This window comes from Aythya marila (genome assembly GCF_965140915.1).
Source record: "Aythya marila genome assembly, chromosome: 4".
Lineage (NCBI taxonomy): Eukaryota > Metazoa > Chordata > Aves > Anseriformes > Anatidae > Aythya > Aythya marila.
This window is the reverse complement of record NC_139045.1, coordinates 64,160,897-64,166,886: the sequence shown is the minus strand read 5'-3', so window position 1 is coordinate 64,166,886 and position 5,990 is coordinate 64,160,897.

Below are 5,990 nucleotides of genomic sequence, written 5' to 3'. Positions count from 1 at the left end.
AAGAATCAGAATCAGGCTCAAGGAGCAGCAACAGTTCTGGGTCCTCTCTTTTCCCCAAAGGGATTGTTAAATACATTAATGTCATTAAAAAGACTGAAAAATAAATGTACTTTACATTTAAAAGAATTCCTGTCTACAGCTGAAGAGAAAGAGGTAAACTGGTGTTTAATTGAATTTCACTTCTTCTTTCACATTTGAAATGCTTTAACCATTTTCCTCTCCTTCTTTATATCTTTAAGATAAGGTTAAAAAGCTGTAATGGAGGTTGTTGCTATGGTGCTCATACTAGGGCATCTGCAGTCATATCCCTGAACCTTGGATAGCTCTTGTACATGTTTACAGCTTTGTCTGTCTGCATCTATTTACTCTATCAAAATTAACACAGCGTACCCCAGCTGGTAGAGAAATTGTGCTTGTTTTTGCCTTGAGGAAATGTAGAATAAATGCAATGTGAAAGAAAGGTCTGCAGGCCTGTTTTTTAACACTTCTCAAGTGTTTTAGTAGACTCAGAATGTGTGTGTGCAGAGACAGACGTGAGAGATGCTGTGCTTGGCAACGTGGAAACTGGGGGACAAATTATTTATTTATTTACAGCTTTAAAAAGACATTGTGCAGTCCATGCCAGCTGACATCACAAAGAAGTCCTCTGGAATAAAATCATCAATGGAGCCCCATGAAGGAAAACAAAACAAAACAAATAACAGCAACAACAAACAAACAAAATCAAAAACAAAACCAAGCCAAACAAACAAAATAACATTTACTGTGAATCTGAGCTATACCATAGCTCCCTGCTTTAGCATTAGTGGTCATCCTTTTTTTTCAATGTTGGTTTAATTTGCTGTGATGCAGATACCACACCGGCACCTAGCTCTTATAGACCAGGTAAGTCTTGCATCCTCTCTCTGGACACAGAGCAGAGGAGAAGGAGATTCACAACCTGCACCTAAGCCCTGGCCACTGGTGAGAGGCTGAGCTCCAGCCCAGCCTTTGTGTGAAGGAGCTGCCATGCTGTGGAGCTGTGCTGGGTGACACAGGAGGCCTTGCCCAACAGAATCTCTGCCATGTCCAAACCCTATCCTGCCCTTGCACACACCAGTGCCTAAGACTTATACTAGTTGCATAAGACCGATAGCTTTTCTAAACACACCAGAAGGTCAGGCCATGGATTAACGTTATTGCACTCTAAGGAAATTAAAAGAGAAAAATCCACTGTCACAGGATGTGTAATTAAACTGTATTCTGTATCTTTTACTGGTAGCAAATACCTTCTATTAAAGTGTTTGTCTTAGAGAGGAAGCACGTTTCAATCCAAAGCTGCTGCTTTTTCTGTGAGTGGAGGCCCATATGTAGGGCATGCTGAACAACACTAATGCATGAGTGAACACACACAGGGAACTGCAAGAGCTTGAGTTTATGATGGCTATACATCTTTTTTTCTGTAGCTCTTTACTATTGCTCCATTTGTGAGCTGACAGCAGCATCAGTCATTACTTAGTAAGTACCAAGAGTGGTTTTAGGTCACATATTTGTTATCCTTCCTCCTGAGGTAAATCTGATACCCTGGAGAAACACAACTCAAGATGTACCGCATGAGACATGCAGTTGTTCTGATTTAGCATGGCAGCATTTTCCTCTGTGACAAGGAAATGTTCCTCAGCAAATAATCATACTTGTTCCAAAATAAAGGTTCACTTTCCCATAGATGTGAAAAAAAGAAACATTTGGGTCCTTATTTCTGAGGAAAGGACAACTTGAGAAATGTGGGCTGCTTGTATTAGAGGAGAAAGAGAAGCTTCCCCTTTAATGTGGAGGAAGGTCTCTGCTGAAGCTCCTGGCCTTGGCGGTGCTTCTCCTAATGCAGCCTCAGCATGCCCACAAGAAGATGTACCCCCTTGCAGCCAGGTATGGGTTAGGTCTTGGAAACGAAGTGCATGTGTCCTGGCATTTTTATTTCAAAATGCTTTAAGAAAGGCTTGAGCAGGACCATCCAAGGGTCTCCTGAAGTCAGTGTCCTGTCCATAGTGGTACTGTAAGTTAGTGTCAAGTGAAAAACAACAATTGGGCAATTCTTTTCCCGGTTAGCTACTATTTTCAGCTCTATGACATATAGTGTTTTCTATGTTTTCATTGGGTTTCTCTTTCATCTATTTCTCCACCCTTATACCCATGTAAACTTTTAACACTCACAGCATCCTTTGGCAAGGAGTTCCACAGATCTATTTGTTAAGAAGAACATAATTTCACTTATTTTTGTATAAAAAGGAATTGGCTTAGGACATTAATAATAGTGTGCCAAGCCCCTTCAACGTGTCTTTTCTGCAGTCCATCCATCACCAGCTTCATCTCTGCTTTCTTGGGACTTCAAGTGAGAGAGAGAGAGAGAGAGAGAGAGGTGTAAATATGAGTCTTAGCATGGCATGGCATCACTCCTCTCAGGAGTGTAAACTCCTGTTAGGAGTGTTTACTCCTCTCTCTCTTATCTCATCTGCTCTGCTGTTAATTGAAAAGAGAAGTAAAACTTTCCCTTCTTTATAATAAATAATATGAAAATGTCACTTTAAAAAATACCTCCTAGCAGTACAGTGAATGACAGCCCAAGTTTTATCTTGCTGTAGTTTGTTTTTGTATGGTGCTTATCACCATAGTGTCTAAGCCTCTCACAATTCATCATCACAATTGCTCTCCAGGGAATTATTATCCTTCTTTTATGGAGGGAGAGCTGAGGCATTAAAGGGCTGGTCCAGCACCCAGGAAAGTTGATGACAAGCCTGCTTGCTAAAGGTCAAACAAGGAGCTGGTGGCAGAGCTGAGAACAGAGTAACAGATCCTTATTTTAACCCCTGGAACATTTTTTCCCTCTTTTTCTATAGCTTTCCAGTTTTGGGGGTGTTTTAACTTTTTACAGTTTACTCATTCATCTTCATCTCTAACATGTAAATGATTAAAATATTTTGATGCCTGACATGCATTTTCTGCTTAATGTTTGCAATCAATTAGAAAGTGCAGTTTCCAAAATTACAGACTGGTGGGTGAAGAAGCACTTTTTTATTTTTTCTGGGGATCTACAAATATTGGCATCATCAGACTGCTACATTATTTTCTTGAAGTGGATCTAGTAGGGTAAGCTACTGTATTTTGATACAATTTATACATCCTAATTTTGCCAAAGATTTCATCCAGTAATAAATAGTTCTCTAATAATTCATTTTCTGTGGCAACAGACCATGTAAAATTAAGTTTTGTATGTGAATAAGAAATAGTAGCTGTCCCCTCTTTCTTATTTTAACTCTTACTTTGATTCTTTGCTTTTGCAAGCAACAGGGAAAGGCATATTCTGAAAACTCTCTTTTTGTTGTTGTTTTTGTTGTTTATTTTCCTGCAGAACAATGGATTTATTTATTTATTTATTTTCTAGGATGTTGAATGACAATTTATTTTTGAAGTGTTATGACATTCCCATAAAACAGCCTAAAACATTAGTGATTTTTTTTTCCCTATTTCAGTTAAATGACTTGACTCCATTACTGTACTTAACGTTCATTGAAGAGGTTTTACTAACACAATGTTCTTCTTAGTTCCACCTTTAAAAAACTGCTTACAGTTCCAGAGGAAGACAAACAATGTAGATATAAGCAAGTATGATGTATTGCTGGATGAATATACCTGAAACAGTCATAAGAAATACTTCGAAATTGCTAGCAAAAATAGCATTTATGGAGGGAGGGATCTTTTACTCCTAGTGGAACAGTTCTTGCTGTTATATGTTACTATGAGTGTAGATGGTACTACCCATGTACTTACAAATAAGTAGAACAGTAGGACAGAGCTAATTTAACTAGAACTGTGTTTTTGGCCAACTACTAGTTGTTTGCGCTAGAATGCTAGTGATATGACTGGGTCTCCTATCTGTATGCCAGCCCCTGAATTTATATAATTCCACAATAAAAACTGCCAACAATTGAAACATGATGCTTTTTCTGGCTCTTTTGGTCTCATAGTAAATTAAAGCTGAATTCTTTGGTCATTAAATCATGTGGGCCACTACAGATATTTACTATTAAACTACAAGACTAAATTTAGTAATCAATCAACTACATAAAAACCTGAAATAGTGAAAATAAATCATTCAGATGCAACTATTACCAAATCCTTCCAAAAGGTAATTAATTTTAGTACTTCGTTCATTTAATTAAGTGGCTAACTAGATTCATTTGGGCTTATTGCACAACACTGATCTGCAGACTAAATCTCTAGGTCCATTTTTTTTTTTTTTCCATCATTCTTTATTTCCTCCACATTTTCAAATGCCATTCATATAGTATTATTTTTATGTTCACTCCTGGGTTGAACATTCAAGAGATTTTCTGATTTGCTATACAACTAAAAGATACTTGGTTTTCTTCTCATGTTCTAAGGTCCTCATAAAAAAAGTTATGGGTGAAATGATGTGGCATTTTATAGCAAGCCATTCTTGGAAGACCAAATGTAAATAGTGGCAAACTTGCAGATGAATAGGCCCCAAAATGCAAATGCTGGAGTCCCATAGTAAAACATAAATATGTATTAGCACTTCATATGTAGAAAATAGCAGCTCCTCTCCCTGGGGTCAACTTGGGGCTAAGGCTTTATCTAACTCCACAGGTCCAAGCATAACATAGCTGCAGACTTGGGTGACACCTAGCAGACACCTTAAAAAAGTAATAAAACCGCACAAAAATAGCAGCTATTGATGTATAAATAACCAATACGGCTTCTGGGGGATAAGAACACTATATCTGGTATTCCTTTTATTACATTCTAGTGTTCTTTGGCAGATTAAAAAGAAAAAGCCTAAAATACATAAAGTGCTGTTGAGCTACACCTATTCACATTCTAAATAAATTGTTTAGTTGATGACTCAATCTAATACTAGACCTTCCCAATGTTTGTTGTAAGCTTTTGTGTAACACAGCTTCTGAAATTGTAATTTAATAGGGCTAACCTGAGGGCAAATTTGCCATAACACGAGGCCAAGTTATTACAGTAATCAGCTAGCTCAGAAGGAGCTTAAAGGAGTGGGATGCAGAAACTGAGCCTATTTTTTAAAAAAGTAAGTGTTTGGAGAACCTGTGAACCATTGCTAACATTTCTGAAAATAAACCATGTAATTGAAGCTCAGCATGCTAAATATGTAAAATACCTTTAAAAGACTTGCAACTGAGGAACTATTGAAACTATGTATTGGAACTAGCTAGAAAATTGTCTATCCATAATTTGCAGTCTATGGAATATTTTTCTATTTCAATTACTTTTTGCCTTGAATTTTGAAATGCTCTGCAAAAAACAATGAACATTGTATCAGTTTGATTTTACTTGTTCACAAAAGACAAAAATCAATTTTTGTTTGACAAAGAAAAAATCAAGAATTATGATTTTTAAAAAAATAAAAATACTAAAAAAGAAGTATAAACAAGCTTCCTGAGAGAATTTGGTTTCTAAAACTGTCACTATATTGTTAGAAACTTCCTGAACAATAATGAACTTAGAATTTCCACTGAAACAAAGAAATTTAAAAATTTAAAGATTTAAAGAAATTTAATTTCAGGAGTATTATATCTGCCATAGACTGCTGCAAATTTCTCTAGTTGGTATTCAAACCCACCTTTTTGCCTCTATTTACAGTTGTTTTTTTTGTTTTGTTTTGTTTTGTTTTGTTTTAAAAAAAGGTTATTTCAAAGAAATACAAGAGTAATACAGAATTAATTCTAGTAAAACCTGTGTAGGGATGATGATGTGGCACATTTATTTACATTTCAGGAACACTTATGATAATTAGACACCTACTATTCCAATAAGTTTTTGTAGAAGCTGCAAAAAATACTAAAAAATGTAGCGACGTCCTTTGAGGAAATCCTTCCCAGAACAAACAAGCCCAGTGAGAATATTGACTGATGGTTCTAATTGTACTTCACATTCAGTATAAAACAACTCATCACTATTTTTATAGA